General features: G+C 40.5%; 1 protein-coding gene across 4 annotated transcripts in view; it reads left to right on the top strand.

The window, feature by feature from the left end:
- Positions 1 to 17,429, top strand: part of KAT7 (lysine acetyltransferase 7) — a 292,481-nt gene that overhangs the window by 171,632 nt on the left and 103,420 nt on the right. The window lies entirely within an intron of this gene.

The following is a 17,429-nucleotide window of genomic DNA, read 5'->3' as shown; positions in this document are numbered from 1 at the left end:
GGTGCTTTTGCTACGCATCAAAAAATTCAGTCAGAAGTTTGTCTTCCCTGCATGATCCGGTTCATCTCTACAGAACTCAGGGGTCTTCAAAACTTGTTTTGAGGGAGGTAATCACTCACAGCAGAGCTGTGAGATTGTAGTTGACTGTGATAAAAAAAAGTTTATTTCTGTATTTTTTTTTTTTTTTTTTTCTGCTATCAGGGTTAGTTATCCTTTGCTAATGGGAGCAATCCTTTGCTAAAATTGTGTTTTTTACAAAGATTTGATGCTATAACTTTTCAGTTTATTAATTTTCAACTGTCATAACTTTTTCTGTGCTTCTTATAGGCACAGTACGTTTTCATATTATAGTAAATTACTTGAAAAGTATTTCCAAGTTGCTAGTTTATTTGCTAGTGTGTTAAACATGTCTGATTCAGAGGAAGATATCTGTGCTATATGTGCTAAAGCCAAAGTGGAGCCCAATAGAAATTTATGTACTAACTGTATTGATGCTACTTTAAATAAAAGTCAATCTGTACAAATTGAACATATTTCACCAAACAACGAGGGGAGAGTTATGCCGACTAACTCGCCTCACGTGTCAGTACCTGCATCTCCCGCTCGGGAGGTGCGTGATATTGTAGCGCCGAGTACATCTGGGCGGCCATTACAAATCACATTACAGGATATGGCTACTGTTATGACTGAAGTTTTGGCTAAATTACCAGAACTAAGAGGTAAGCATGATCACTCTGGGGTGAGAACAGAGTGCGCTGATAATATTAGGGCCATGTCAGACACTGCGTCACAATTTGCAGAACATGAGGACGGAGAGCTTCATTCTGCGGGTGACGGTTCTGATCCAAACAAACTGGATTCAGATATTTCAAATTTTAAATTTAAGCTGGAAAACCTCCGTGTATTACTAGGGGAGGTGTTAGCGGCTCTGAATGATTGTAACACAGTTGCAATACCAGAGAAAATGTGTAGGTTGGATAAATATTTTGCGGTACCGGCGAGTACTGACGTTTTTCCTATACCTAAGAGACTTACTGAAATTGTTACTAAGGAGTGGGATAGACCCGGTGTGCCGTTCTCACCCCCTCCGATATTTAGAAAGATGTTATCAATAGACGCCACCACACGGGACTTATGGCAAACGGTCCCTAAGGTGGAGGGAGCAGTTTCTACTTTAGCTAAGCGTACCACTATCCCGGTGGAGGATAGCTGTGCCTTTTCAGATCCAATGGATAAAAAGTTAGAGGGTTACCTTAAGAAAATGTTTGTTCAACAAGGTTTTATATTGCAACCTCTTGCATGCATTGCGCCTGTCACGGCTGCAGCAGCATTTTGGTTTGATTTTCTGGAAGAGACACTTGAATCAGCTCCATTAGATGAGATTACACACAAGCTTAAAGCCCTTAAGTTAGCTAACTCATTTATTTCAGATGCCGTAGTACATTTAACTAAACTTACGGCTAAGAATTCCGGATTCGCCATTCAGGCACGCAGAGCACTGTGGCTAAAATCCTGGTCAGCTGACGTTACTTCTAAATCTAAATTGCTTAATATACCTTTCAAAGGGCAGACCTTATTCGGGCCCGGGTTGAAAGAGATTATCGCTGACATTACAGGAGGTAAAGGCCATGCCCTGCCTCAAGACAGAGCCAAACCTAAGGCTAGACAGTCTAATTTTCGTTCCTTTCGTAATTTCAAAGCAGGAGCAGCATCAACTTCCTCTGCACCAAAACAGGAAGGAGCTGTTGCTCACTACAGACAAGGCTGGAGACCTAACCAGTCCTGGAACAAGGGCAAGCAGGCCAGGAAACCTGCTGCTGCCCCTAAGACAGCATGAATCGAGGGCCCCCGATCCGGGAACGGATCTAGTGGGGGGCAGACTTTCTCTCTTCGCCCAGGCTTGGGCAAGAGATGTCCAGGATTCCTGGGCGTTAGAGATCATATCTCAGGGATACCTTCTAGACTTCAAATTCTCTCCCCCAAGAGGGAGATTTCATCTGTCAAGGTTGTCAACAAACCAAATAAAGAAAGAGGCGTTTCTACGCTGCGTACAAGATCTTTTATTAATGGGAGTGATCCATCCGGTTCCGCGGTCGGAACAAGGACAAGGGTTTTACTCAAATCTGTTTGTGGTTCCCAAAAAAGAGGGAACTTTCAGGCCAATCTTGGATTTAAAGATCCTAAACAAATTCCTAAGAGTTCCATCGTTCAAAATGGAAACTATTCGGACAATTTTACCCATGATCCAAAAGGGTCAGTACATGACCACAGTGGATTTAAAGGATGCTTACCTTCACATACCGATTCACAAAGATCATTACCGGTATCTAAGGTTTGCCTTTCTAGACAGGCATTACCAGTTTGTAGCTCTTCCATTCGGATTGGCTACGGCTCCGAGAATCTTCACAAAGGTTCTGTGTGCTCTTCTGGCGGTACTAAGACCGCGAGGAATTGCGGTAGCTCCGTACCTAGACGACATTCTGATACAAGCTTCAAGCTTTCAAACTACCAAGTCTCATACAGAGTTAGTACTGGCATTTCTAAGGTCGCATGGATGGAAGGTGAACGAAAAGAAGAGTTCTCTCTTTCCACTCACAAGAGTTCCCTTCTTGGGGACTCTTATAGATTCTGTAGAAATGAAGATTTACCTGACAGAAGACAGGTTAACAAAGCTTCAAAATGCATGCCGTGTCCTTCATTCCATTCAACACCCGTCAGTAGCTCAATGCATGGAGGTGATCGGCTTAATGGTAGCAGCAATGGACATAGTACCCTTTGCACGTCTACATCTCAGACCGCTGCAATTGTGCATGCTAAGTCAGTGGAATGGGGATTACTCAGACTTGTCCCCTACTCTGAATCTGGATCAAGAGACCAGAAATTCTCTTCTATGGTGGCTTTCTCGGCCACATCTGTCCAGGGGGATGCCATTCAGCAGGCCGGACTGGACAATTGTAACAACAGACGCCAGCCTACTAGGTTGGGGCGCTGTCTGGAATTCTCTGAAGGCTCAGGGACAATGGAATCAGGAGGAGAGTCTCCTACCAATAAACATTCTGGAATTGAGAGCAGTTCTCAATGCCCTTCTGGCTTGGCCCCAGTTAACAACTCGGGGGTTCATCAGGTTTCAGTCGGACAACATCACGACTGTAGCTTACATCAACCATCAGGGAGGGACAAGAAGCTCCCTAGCAATGATGGAAGTATCAAAGATAATTCGCTGGGCAGAGTCTCACTCTTGCCACCTGTCAGCAATCCACATCCCGGGAGTGGAGAACTGGGAGGCGGATTTCTTAAGTCGTCAGACTTTTCATCCGGGGGAGTGGGAACTTCATCCGGAGGTCTTTGCCCAAATACTTCGACGTTGGGGCAAACCAGAGATAGATCTCATGGCGTCTCGACAGAACGCCAAGCTTCCTCGTTACGGGTCCAGATCCAGGGATCCGGGAGCGGTTCTGATAGATGCTTTGACAGCACCTTGGACCTTCGGGATGGCTTATGTGTTTCCACCCTTCCCGATGCTTCCTCGATTGATTGCCAGAATCAAACAGGAGAGAGCATCAGTGATTCTAATAACGCCTGCATGGCCACGCAGGACTTGGTATGCAGATCTAGTGGACATGTCATCCTGTCCACCTTGGTCGCTACCTCTGAAACAGGACCTTCTGATCCAGGGTACCTTCAAACATCAAAATCTAATTTCTCTGAAGCTGACTGCTTGGAAATTGAACGCTTGATTTTATCAAAACGTGGTTTTTCTGAGTCAGTTATTGATACCTTAATACAGGCTAGGAAGCCTGTTACCAGAAAGATTTACCATAAGATATGGCGCAAATACTTATATTGGTGCGAATCCAAGAGTTACTCATGGAGTAAGGTTAGGATTCCGAGGATATTGTCTTTTCTACAAGAAGGTTTAGAAAAGGGTTTATCCGCTAGTTCCTTAAAGGGACAGATTTCAGCTCTGTCCATTCTTTTACACAAACGTCTGTCAGAAGTTCCGGACGTTCAAGCTTTTTGTCAGGCTTTAGCTAGGATCAAGCCTGTGTTTAAAACTGTTGCTCCACCATGGAGTTTGAACTTAGTTCTTAATGTTTTACAGGGGGTTCCGTTTGAACCCCTTCATTCCATTGATATCAAGTTGTTATCTTGGAAAGTTCTGTTTTTAATGGCGATTTCCTCGGCTCGAAGAGTCTCTGAGTTATCTGCCTTACATTGTGATTCTCCTTATCTGATTTTTCATTCAGACAAGGTAGTTCTGCGTACTAAACCTGGGTTCCTACCTAAGGTGGTCACTAACAGGAATATCAATCAAGAGATTGTGGTTACATCTTTGTGTCCTAATCCTTCTTCGAAAAAGGAACGTCTGCTACACAATCTAGATGTAGTCCGTGCCCTGAAATTTTATCTACAGGCAACTAAGGATTTTCGACAAACGTCTTCCCTGTTTGTCGTTTATTCTGGTCAGAGGAGAGGTCAAAAAGCTTCGGCTACCTCTCTCTCCTTTTGGCTTCGTAGCATAATACGGTTAGCCTATGAGACTGCTGGACAGCAGCCTCCTGAAAGAATTACAGCACATTCTACTAGAGCTGTGGCTTCCACTTGGGCCTTTAAGAATGAGGCTTCTGTTGAACAGATTTGCAAGGCTGCAACTTGGTCTTCTCTTCATACTTATTCCAAATTTTACAAATTTGACACTTTTGCTTCTTCGGAGGCTGTTTTTGGGAGAAAGGTTCTTCAGGCAGTGGTTCCTTCCGTATAAAGAGCCTGCCTGTCCCTCCCGTCATCCGTGTACTTTAGCTTTGGTATTGGTATCCCATAAGTAATGGATGATCCGTGGACTGGATACACTTAACAAGAGAAAACATAATTTATGCTTACCTGATAAATTTATTTCTCTTGTAGTGTATCCAGTCCACGGCCCGCCCTGTCACTTTAAGGCAGGTAATTTTTCCATTAAACTACAGTCACCACTGTACCCTATGGTTTTCCTTTCTCTGCATGTTTTCGGTCGAACGACTGGTAATGGCAGTTAGGGGAGGAGCTATATAGCAGCTCTGCTGGGTGAATCATCTTGCACTTCCTGTTGGGGAGGAGTTAATATCCCATAAGTAATGGATGATCCGTGGACTGGATACACTACAAGAGAAATAAATTTATCAGGTAAGCATAAATTATGTTTTTGTCAGACTCTAACCAGAATCAAGCCTGTGTTTAGACCAATTGCTCCACCCTGGAGTTTGAATTTAGTTCTTAATGTTCTTCAAGGGGTTTCGTTAGAACCCATGCATTCCATAGATATTAAGTTGTTATCTTGGAAGGTTTTATTTTTGGTTGCTATTTCTTCTGCTCCTAGAGTTTCTGAGCTTTCAACGTTACAATGTGACTCGCCTTATCTTATCTTCCATTCTGGTAAGGTGGTTTTACGTACCAAACCTGGTTTCCTTCCTAAGGTTGTTTCTAATAAGAAAATTAATCAGGAAATTATTGTTCCTTCATTATGTCCTAACCCTTCTAAGAAGGGAGCGTATGTTGCATAACTTGGACGTGGTCCGTGCCCTGAAGTTTTACTTGCAGGCGACTTAGGAATTTCGTCAATCATCTAAATTATTTGTTGTTTTTTCTGGAAAGCGTAGGGGCCAGAAAGCTACGGCTACCTCTTTCTTTTTGGCTGAAGAGTATCATCCGTCTGGCATATGAGACTGCGGGACAGCAGCCTCCTGAAAGAATTACGGCTCATTCTACTAGGGCTGTGGCTTCCTCATGGGCATTTAAAAACGATGCTTCTGTTGAACAGATTTGCAAGGCTGCAACTTGGTCGTCTCTAAACACTTTTTCCAAATTTTACAAATTTGATACTTTTGCTTCTTCTGAGGCTGTTTTTGGGAGAAAGGTTCTTCAAGCAGTGGTGCCTTCCGTTTAGGTTCCTGTCTTGTCCCTCCCTTTCATTCTTGTCCTATAGCTTTGGTATTGTATCCCATAAGTAAGGATGAAATCCGTGGACTCGTCATATCTTGTAAATGAAAAGGAAATTTATGCTTACCTGATAAATTTATTTCTTTTATGATATGACGAGTCCACGGCCCACCCTGTCATTTCTAAATCAGGTATGTACTTATTTTTATTAAACTTCAGTCACCTCTGCACTTTTGGCTTTTCCTTTCTCTTCCTAACTTCGTTCGAATGACTGGAGTGGGAGGGAAGGGAGGAGCTATATATACAGCTCTGCTGTGGTGCTCTTTGCCACTTCCTGCTAACAGGAGATTTAATCCCATAAGTAATGATGAAATCTGTGGACTGGTCATATCGTAAAAGAAATAAATTTGTCAGGTAAGCATAAATTTCCTTTTTGTTTCTTCAAGACATGGTTAGAGGATTTAATTTACCCTAAGAGTTTTGTGATTCCTCAGACAAGGGTCACTACTTTTTAAGTTTCTAGATGGATTCTGTGTTGATGTCTTTGTTTTTATCGGACAAAAGTCAATTGTAATTGGCGTTAGCCTATCTAAATTACAGTCTAGAACATCTCTTTTAGTGGCTATATGCATGGAAGTTTTAGGTCTCATAACTGCTGCATCAGGCGTGGTTCCCTTTGCTCGTTTTCATTTGAGATCTCTTTTTGCTTTGCATACTGAATCAATGATACAGGTATTTTTAAATATCACAGTTGATATTTTTAAAATCCTCTACTCTCTCTGTTTTGGTGATTAGTCTATCATTGTTTTATTCAAGGGGCCTCCTTTTGTTCGTCCTTCCTGGACTGTAGTCTTACTGGATGCAAGTCTTACAGGTTGGGGAGCCGTCTGAGGGTCTTTTGACAGCACAAGCGGTTTGGAAACTTCAAGAGGCGAGGTTTCCATTTGATATTTTAGAACTCCGTGCTATTTTTCAGAGTTCTTTCAGGCTTGGCCTCTTTTAGGAGAGAACTTTTTCATTTTTACTTTTAGACAGACAATATCATAATTGTGGCATATGTTAATCAACAAATAGGGACTCGTAGTTCCTTAAGCAATTAAGAAATATCTTGAATATGTTCTTAGATGGAATTCATCTCCTGTCTATTTTCTATGATTTTTTTATCTCAGGTTTAGACATTTGGGAGGTGGATTATTTCAGCCGTCAGTTTTTACATCCGGCAGAGTGGTATCTCTATACAGATGTGTTTTCTCAAATTCCCAGGTACCTTTTTAGGTCCAGGGATCCTAAGGCAGAAATGGTGGATGCATTAGCGGTGTCTTGGTTTTGCAACCTGACTTCATCTTTCCACCTCTGTTTTTTTCTTCCAAGGTTGATTTCCAAGATCATATTGGAACAGTCTCATGTGTTTCTGATATCGGCATGGCCTCACAAGTTTGGTATGTGGATCTTGTTCGGATGTCCAGTTGCCATCCTTGGCCGCTTTATCTTTGGCCAGCCCTTTTTTGTTTTAGGGGCTATTTTTCTATCGGGATCTCAAATTTCTAATTTGAAGGTATGGAAATTGATTAATGTTTAGTCATAGAGGTTTCTCCATTTTTATCACTATGTTGCAGGCTATAAGTCTGTTTCAAGGAACATATCAGGTTTGGAAAACCTATATTTCTTTCATGTAATTAGCAAGAGTCCATGAGCTAGTGACGTATGGGATATACATTCCTACCAGGAGGGGCAAAGTTTCCCAAACCTCAAAATGCCTATAAATACACCCCTCACCACACCCACAATTCAGTTTTGCAAACTTTGCCTCCGATGGAGGTGGTGAAGTAAGTTTGTGCTAGATTCTACGTTGATATGCGCTCCGCAGCAAGTTGGAGCCCGGTTTTCCTCTCAGCGTGCAGTGAATGTCAGAGGGATGTGAGGAGAGTATTGCCTATTTGAATGCAGTGATCTCCTTCTAAGGGGTCTATTTCATAGGTTCTCTGTTATCGGTCGTAGAGATTCATCTCTTACCTCCCTTTTCAGATCGACGATATACTCTTATATATACCATTACCTCTGCTGATTCTCGTTTCAGTACTGGTTTGGCTTTCTACAAACATGTAGATGAGTGTCCTGGGGTAAGTAAATCTTATTTTCTGTGACACTCTAAGCTATGGTTGGGCACTTTGTTTATAAAGTTCTAAATATATGTATTCAAACATTTATTTGCCTTGACTCAGAATGTTCAACATTCCTTATTTTCAGACAGTCAGTTTCATATTTGGGATAATGCATTTAATTTAATCATTTTCTTACCTTCAAAAATTTGACTTTTTTCCCTGTGGGCTGTTAGGCTCGCGGGGGCTGAAAATGCTTCATTTTATTGCGTCATTCTTGGCGCAGACTTTTTTGGCGCAAAAATTCTTTTCCGTTTCCGGCGTCATACGTGTCGCCGGAAGTTGCGTCATTTTTTGACGTTATTTTGCGCCAAAAATGTCGGCGTTCCGGATGTGGCGTAATTTTTGGCGCCAAAAAGCATTTAGGCGCCAAATAATGTGGGCGTCTTATTTGGCGCTAAAAAATATGGGCGTCGCTTTTGTCTCCACATTATTTAAGTCTCATTTTTCATTGCTTCTGGTTGCTAGAAGCTTGTTCTTTGGCATTTTTTCCCATTCCTGAAACTGTCATTTAAGGAATTTGATCAATTTTGCTTTATATGTTGTTGTTTTTTCTCTTACATATTGCAAGATGTCTCACGTTGCATCTGAGTCAGAAGATACTACAGGAAAATCGCTGTCTAGTGCTGGATCTACCAAAGCTAAGTGTATCTGCTGTAAACTTTTGGTAGCTATTCCTCCAGCTGTTGTTTGTATTGATTGTCATGACAAACTTGTTAATGCAGATAATATTTCCTTTAGTAAAGTACCATTGCCTGTTGCAGTTCCTTCAACATCTAAGGTGCAGAATGTTCCTGATGACATAAGAGATTTTGTTTCTGAATCCATAAAGAAGGCTATGTCTGTTATTTCTCCTTCTAGTAAACGTAAAAAATCTTTTAAAACTTCTCTCCCTACAGATGAATTTTTAAATGAACATCATCATTCTGATGACTCTTCTGGTTCAGAGGATTCTGTCTCAGAGGTTGATGCTGATAAATCTTCATATTTATTTAAAATGGAATTTATTCGTTCTTTACTTAAAGAAGTTCTAATTGCTTTAGAAATAGAGGATTCTGGTCCTCTTGATACTAATTCTAAACGTTTGGATAAGGTATTTAAATCTCCTGTGGTTATTCCAGAAGTTTTTCCTGTTCCTAATGCTATTTCTGCAGTGATTTCCAAAGAATGGGATAAATTGGGTAATTCATTTACTCCTTCTAAACGTTTTAAGCAAGTATATCCTGTGCCGTCTGACAGATTAGAATTTTGGGACAAAATCCCTAAGGTTGATGGGGCTATTTCTACCCTTGCTAAACGTACTACTATTCCTACGTCAGATGGTACTTCGTTTAAGGATCCTTTAGATAGGAAAATTGAATCCTTTCTAAGAAAAGCTTATCTGTGTTCAGGTAATCTTCTTAGACCTGCTATATCTTTGGCTGATGTTGCTGCAGCTTCAACTTTTTGGTTGGAAACCTTAGCGCAACAAGTAACACATCATGATTCTCATGATATTATTATTCATCTTCAGCATGCTAATAATTTTATCTGTGATGCCATCTTTGATATTATCAGGGTTGATGTCAGGTTTATGTCTCTAGCTATTTTAGCTAGAAGAGCTTTATGGCTTAAGACTTGGAATGCTGATATGGCTTCTAAATCAACTCTACTTTCCATTTCTTTCCAGGGTAACAAATTATTTGGTTCTCAGTTGGATTCTATTATTTCAACTGTTACTGGCGGGAAAGGAACTTTTTTACCACAGGATAAAAAATCTAAGGGTAAAAACAGAGCTAATCGTTTTCGTTCCTTTCGTTTCAACAAAGAACAAAAACCTGATCCTTCATCCTCAGGAGCAGTTTCAGTTTGGAAACCATCTCCAATCTGGAATAAATCTAAGCCAGCCAGAAAGGCAAAGCCTGCTTCTAAGTCCACATTTAGGTGCGGCCCTCATTCCAGCTCAGCTGGTAGGGGGCAGGTTACGTTTTTTCAAAGAAATTTGGATCACTTCTGTTCACAATCTTTGAATTCAGAACATTGTTTCAGAAGGGTACAGAATTGGTTTCAAGTTGAGACCTCCTGCAAAGAGATTTTTTCTTTCCCGTGTCCCAGTAAATCCAGTAAAAGCTCAAGCATTTCTGAATTGTGTTTCAGATCTAGAGTTGACTGGAGTAATTGTGCCAGTTCCAGTTCTGGAACAGGGGATGGGGTTTTATTCAAATCTCTTCATTGTACCAAAGAAGGAGAATTCCTTCAGACCAGTTCTGGATCTAAAAATATTGAATCGTTATGTAAGGATACCAACGTTCAAGATGGTAACTGTAAGGACTATCTTGCCTTTTGTTCAGCAAGGGCATTATATGTCCACAATAGATTTACAGGATGCATATCTGCATATTCCGATTCATCCGGATCATTATCGGTTCCTGAGATTCTCTTTTCTGGACAAGCATTACCAGTTTGTGGCTCTGCCGTTTGGCCTTGCTACAGCTCCAAGAATTTTTACAAAGGTTCTCGGTGCCCTTCTGTCTGTAATCATAGAACAGGGTATTGTGGTATTTCCTTATTTGGACGATATCTTGGTACTTGCTCAGTCTTTACATTTAGCAGAATTTCATACGAATAGACTTGTGTTGTTTCTTCAAGATCATGGTTGGAGGATCAATTTACCAAAAAGTTCATTGATTCCTCAGACAAGGGTAACCTTTCTGGGTTTCCAAATAGATTCAGTGTCCATGACTCTGTCCTTAACAGACAAGAGGCGTCTAAAACTGATGGCAGCTTGTCGAAACCTTCAGTCACAATCATTCCCTTCGGTAGCCTTATGCATGGAAATTCTAGGTCTTATGACTGCTGCATCGGACGCGATCCCCTTTGCTCGTTTTCACATGCGACCTCTTCAGCTTTGTATGCTGAATCAATGGTGCAAGGATTACACAAAGATATCTCAATTAATATCTTTAAAACCGATTGTTCGACACTCTCTAACGTGGTGGACAGATCACCATCGTTTAATTCAGGGGGCTTCTTTTGTGCTTCCGACCTGGACTGTAATTTCAACAGATGCAAGTCTCACAGGTTGGGGAGCTGTGTGGGGATCTCTGACGGCACAAGGAGTTTGGGAATCTCAGGAGGTGAGATTACAGATCAATAGTTTGGAACTCCGTGCAATTTTCAGAGCTCTTCAGTTTTGGCCTCTTCTGAAGAGAGAATCGTTCATTTGTTTTCAGACAGACAATGTCACAACTGTGGCATACATCAATCATCAAGGAGGAACTCACAGTCCTCTGGCTATGAAAGAAGTATCTCGAATTTTGGTTTGGGCGGAATCCAGCTCCTGTCTTATCTCTGCGGTTCATATCCCAGGTGTAGACAATTGGGAAGCGGATTATCTCAGTCGCCAAACGTTGCATCCGGGCGAATGGTCTCTTCACCCAGAGGTATTTCTTCAGATCGTTCAAATGTGGGAATTTCCAGAAATAGATTTGATGGCGTCCCATCTAAACAAGAAACTTCCCAGGTATCTGTCCAGATCCCGGGATCCTCAGGCGGAGGCAGTGGATGCATTATCACTTCCTTGGAAGTATCATCCTGCCTATATCTTTCCGTCTCTAGTTCTTCTTCCAAGAGTAATCTCCAAGATTCTGAAGGAATGCTCGTTTGTTCTGCTGGTAGCTCCGGCATGGCCTCACAGGTTTTGGTATGCGGATCTTGTCCGGATGGCCTCTTGCCAACCGTGGACTCTTCCGTTAAGACCAGACCTTCTGTCACAAGGTCCTTTTTTCCATCAGGATCTGAAATCCTTAAATTTAAAGGTATGGAGATTGAACGCTTGATTCTTCGTCAAAGAGGTTTCTCTGACGCTGTGATTAATACTATGTTACAGGCTCGTAAATCTGTATCTAGAGAGATATATTATAGAGTCTGGAAGACTTATATTTCTTGGTGTATTTCTCATCATTTTTCTTGGCATTCTTTTAGAATTCCGAGAATTTTACAGTTTCTTCAGGATGGTTTAGATAAGGGTTTGTCTGCAAGTTCCTTGAAAGGACAAATCTCTGCTCTTTCTGTTCTTTTTCACAGAAAGATTGCTATTCTTCCTGATATTCTTTGTTTTGTACAAGCTTTGGTTCGTATAAAACCTGTCATTAAGTCAATTTCTCCTCCTTGGAGTTTGAATTTGGTTCTGGGGGCTCTTCAAGCTCCTCCGTTTGAACCTATGCATTCATTGGACATTAAATTACTTTCTTGGAAAGTTTTGTTCCTTTTGGCTATCTCTTCTGCCAGAAGAGTTTCTGAATTATCTGCTCTTTCTTGTGAGTCTCCTTTTCTGATTTTTCATCAGGATAAGGCGGTGTTGCGAACTTCTTTTGAATTTTTACCTAAAGTTGTGAATTCCAACAACATTAGTAGAGAAATTGTGGTTCCTTCATTATGTCCTAATCCTAAGAATTCTAAGGAGAAATCGCTGCATTCTTTGGATGTTGTTAGAGCTTTGAAATATTATGTTGAAGCTACTAAATCTTTCAGAAAGACTTCTAGTCTATTTGTTATCTTTTCCGGTTCTAGAAAAGGCCAGAAAGCTTCTGCCATTTCTTTGGCATCTTGGTTGAAATCTTTAATTCATCTTGCCTATGTTGAGTCGGATAAAACTCCGCCTCAGAGAATTACAGCTCATTCTACTAGGTCAGTTTCTACTTCCTGGGCGTTTAGGAATGAAGCTTCGGTTGATCAGATTTGCAAAGCAGCAACTTGGTCCTCTTTGCATACTTTTACTAAATTCTACCATTTTGATGTATTTTCTTCTTCTGAAGCAGTTTTTGGTAGAAAAGTACTTCAGGCAGCGGTTTCAGTTTGAATCTTCTGCTTATGTTTTTCGTTAAACTTTATTTTGGGTGTGGATTATTTTCAGCAGGAATTGGCTGTCTTTATTTTATCCCTCCCTCTCTAGTGACTCTTGTGTGGAAAGATCCACATCTTGGGTAATCATTATCCCATACGTCACTAGCTCATGGACTCTTGCTAATTACATGAAAGACAACATAATTTATGTAAGAACTTACCTGATAAATTCATTTCTTTCATATTAGCAAGAGTCCATGAGGCCCGCCCTTTTTTTGGGGTGGTTATGATTTTTTTTTATAAAGCACAATTATTCCAATTCCTTATTTTATATGCTTTCGCACTTTTTTCTTATCACCCCACTTCTTGGCTATTCGTTAAACTGAATTGTGGGTGTGGTGAGGGGTGTATTTATAGGCATTTTGAGGTTTGGGAAACTTTGCCCCTCCTGGTAGGAATGTATATCCCATACGTCACTAGCTCATGGACTCTTGCTAATATGAAAGAAATGAATTTATCAGGTAAGTTCTTACATAAATTATGTTTTTATGGTGTTCTTCTTATAAATTCTTTTGGCATTCTTTTAGAATTCCTAGGATTTTACAGTTTTTTTCAGGATGGTTTGGATAAGTTTGCAAATTTTTTGAAGGGACAAATCTCTCTTCTTTCTGTTTTATTTCCTAGAAAGATTGTTTCAATTTCCTGATATTCACTGTTTTGTTCAGGCTTTGGTTGTTATCAAGCCTGTTCATTTATTAATTTCTTCTTTTTGGAGTCTTATTTGGTTTAAAGATTTTGCAGGCTCTTCTCTTTTGAGCCTATCTTTTCTTTGAAGATTATCTACTTTCTTGGAAAGTGTTGTTTCTTTTGACTATCTCTTCTGCTACAAGCGTTTCTGATTTATCGACTCTTGTAAGTCTCCTTATCTGATTTTTTTCATCTAGATAAGTTGTTTTGTGGACTTATTTTTTTTTTCCTAAGATTGTGAATTTGAAGAACATTAGTAGAGAAATTGTTGTTCCTTCTTTGTGTCCTAATCCTAAAGAATTCTTTGAGAGTTCTTTACATTCTTTGGATGTGGTAAGAGCTTTATAATTCTATATCGAAGTTTCCAGGATTTCAGAAGACTTCTAGTCTATTTGTTGTTTTTCTGGTTCCAGAAAAGGTTAGGAAGCCTCTGCCATTTCTTTGGCATCTTGGTTAAAGCTTTTGATTCACAAGGCTTATTTGGAGGCGGGGCAATCTCCGCCTCAGAGAATTACAGTTAATTCTACTAGATCAGTCACCATTTCTTGGGCTTTTAAGAATGAAGCTTCGGTTGATCAGATTTGCAAAGCAGCAACTTGGTCTTCTTTGCATACATTTACTGAATGTTAACATTTTTGATGTATTTGCTTCTTCTGAAGCAGTCTTTGGTAGAAAAGTTCTTCAGGCAGCTGTCTCAGTTTGATTCTTTTGTATATTATTTAAGTTTTTTTTTCTTCTAATTTATGAGAGACTTATTTTTTTTTGAGTGGATTTAATTCTCAGTGCAAATAGCTGTTATTTTATCCCTCCCTCTCTAGTGACTCTTCTGTGGACTTCCACATCTTGAGTATTTCTATCCCATACGTAGCTAGCTCATGGACTCTTGCCAATTACATGAAAGAAAACATAATTTATGCAAGTACTTACTTGATAAATTAATTTTGTTCATATTGGCAAGAGTCCATGAGGCCCACCCTTTTTATGGTGGTTATGATTTTTGTATAAAAGCACAATTATTTTTCCAGTTCCTCTTTTTGTATGCATTTTTGCTCCTTTTTTATCACCCCACTACTTGGCTATTCGTTAAACTGACTTGTGGGTTTGGTGAGGGGTGTATTTATAGGCATTTTGAGGTTTGGAAAACTTTGCCCCTCCTGGTAGGATTGTATATCTCATACGTCACTAGCTCATGGACTCTTGCCAATATGAAAGAAATGAATTTATCAGGTAAGTTCTTACATAAATTATGTTTTCTCCTTTTTGGAGTCTTAATTGGGTTTTGAAGGTTTTGCAGGCTCTTCCATTTGAGCCTATGCATTCTTTGGATATTAAACTGCTTTCTTGGAAAGTATTGTTCCTTTTGGCTATCTCTTCTGCTAGAACAGTTTCTGAATTGTCTCTCCTCTCTTGTGAGTCTCCTTTGCTGATTTTCCATCAGGATAAAGCTGTTTTGCGGACATCGTTTAAATTTCTTCCAAATGTTCGAACAACATTAGTAGGGAAATTGTTGTTCCTTCCTTGTGTCCGAATCCTAAGAATTCTCTTGAGAAATCGTTACTCTTTGTATGTGGTAAGAGCTTTGAAATACTATGTTGAGGCTACTAGATTTCAGTAAGACTTCTAGTCTATTTTTGTCTTTTCTGGTTCTAGGAAAGGTGAGAAAGCCTCTGCCTTTTCTTTGGCATCTTGATTAAAGCTTTTGATTCACAAGGTTTACTTGGTGGCGGGGCAGTCTCCGCCTCAGAGAATTACGGCTCATTCTACTAGATCAGTTGCCACTTCTTGGGCTTTTAAGAATGAAGCTTCAGTTGATCAGATTTTCAAAGCAGCAACTTGGTTGTCTTTGCATATATTTACAAAATTTTACCATTTCGATGTATTTGCTTCTTCTGAAGCAGTCTTTGGTAGAAAAGTTCTTCAGGCAGCTGTCTCAGTTTGATTCTTCTGTTTTTAAGAACTTATTTTTTGGATTTAATTTCTCAGCGGAAATAGCTGTTTTTATTTTATCCCTCCCCTCTCTAGTGACTCTTCTGTGGACTTCCACATCTTGGGTATTTTATTCCATACTTCACTAGCTAATGGACTCTTGCCATTTACATGAAAGAAAACTTCCTGGATAAATTAATTTCTTTCATAATGGCAAGAGTCCATGAGGCCCACCCTGTTTTTGGTGGTTATATTTTTTCTTAGAAAAGCACAATATTTTCCAGTTCCTCCAGTTAAACTAAGGCATGAGTGTGGTGGGAGGTGTATTTATAGGCATTTTGAGATTTGGGAAACTTTGCCCCCTCCTTGTAGGAATGTATATCCCATACGTCACTAGCTCATGGACTCTTGCCATTATAAAATAAATGAATTTATCAGGTAAGTTCTTACATAAATTATGTTTTTCTTTCTTTTTGACTTTCTCACCAGTCTGCTATTCGTCCACCGGTGGCTCTAGGCATGGAGGTGATTGGTCTGATGGTTGCTTTCATGGACATCATTCTTTTGCTTGGTTCCAGCTGCAACTTTGCATGCTGAGTCAATGGAACGGAGACCATGCTGATTTATCGCAGAGGATAAATCTGGATCCCTTATCTAGAGTCTCTCTCTCGTGGTGTTTTTCACAGGAACATCTGTCTCTCGGCACTTGCTTCCTGAGACCTTCTTGGGTGTTTGTGAATGCCAGCCTACTAGGCTGGGGAGCAGTTTGGTGTCTTCTAAAAGCTTGGGGCCTGTGGTCTCGGGAGGAGTCTTCTCTTCCCATAAATATTTTGAAGTTAGAACAACCTTCAATGTCTTGACAGCTTGGCCTCAATTGTCTTTAGTCTGGTTTATTGGATTCCAGTCGGACGACATCACCTCAGTGACTTACATCATCCACAAAGGAGGAACTCACAGCTCCTTAGTCATGAAGGAGGTGATTCGCATTCTTCAGTGGGTGGAAGCTAACAACTGTCTTCTATCTACTATCCACATTCCAGGAGTGGACTTCTGGAGAGGCAAATTTTTTTTTTTAAGCACACTTTTCATCCCGGGGACTCGGGGAGTGGGTTTTCCATCCATAAGTATTTTCAATGATAACCCTCCGGTGGGAGGTTCCAGAGTTGGATCTGATGGTGTGTCGTCACAACGCCAAGCTACTGTTCAAGGCCTAGAGATCCTCAGGACGCTCAGACGCTTTAGCGGTTCCTTGGATTTTCTCTCTGACATACCTGTTTTCCTCTGTTTGCTCTTCTTCCACGAGTCATTGCTCGTATCAATCAGGAGAGAGCTTCTGTCATTCTAATAGCTTTTGCATGAATGTCAGGATGGCCTAACGGTCTAAGGCACTGCATTCATGTTGCAGTTCAAAACCTTGCAGGATCTGGTTCGTGGATCTGGTGACGATGTCATCTCTTCCACCTTGGAGGTTACCTTAGAATCAGGCCTGTCATTAAACCTGTTGCTTCTCCTTGGAGCCTTATCACATTTCTTAAGGTTTGCAGCAGGCTTTGTTTGAGCCGATGCAGAGTTTCTGAGCTTTCAGTGTGATTCCCTGTATCTTATTTTCATGCAGTTAAGGCGGTCAGAAGCCACTTCTGCTTCTCTTTTCCTCTGGTTAAGATATATCACTCGTTTCGCTTATGATACTGCTGGACAGCAGCCACCTGAAAGAATTGCGAGTCATTCCATTAGGGCTGTCTCCTCTTCTTGGGCTTTCACAAATTAAGCTTCTATGGAACAGATTTGCACGGCGTCAACATGGTCCTCTTTGCATACTTTTACCAAATTCTGTAAATTTGATTCTTTTTCCTTGCC

Source organism: Bombina bombina, chromosome 1 (genome assembly GCF_027579735.1).
Source record: "Bombina bombina isolate aBomBom1 chromosome 1, aBomBom1.pri, whole genome shotgun sequence".
NCBI lineage: Eukaryota > Metazoa > Chordata > Amphibia > Anura > Bombinatoridae > Bombina > Bombina bombina.
The sequence above is the reverse complement of the archived record's forward strand: the minus strand, read 5'-3'. Positions and strand labels throughout refer to the sequence as shown.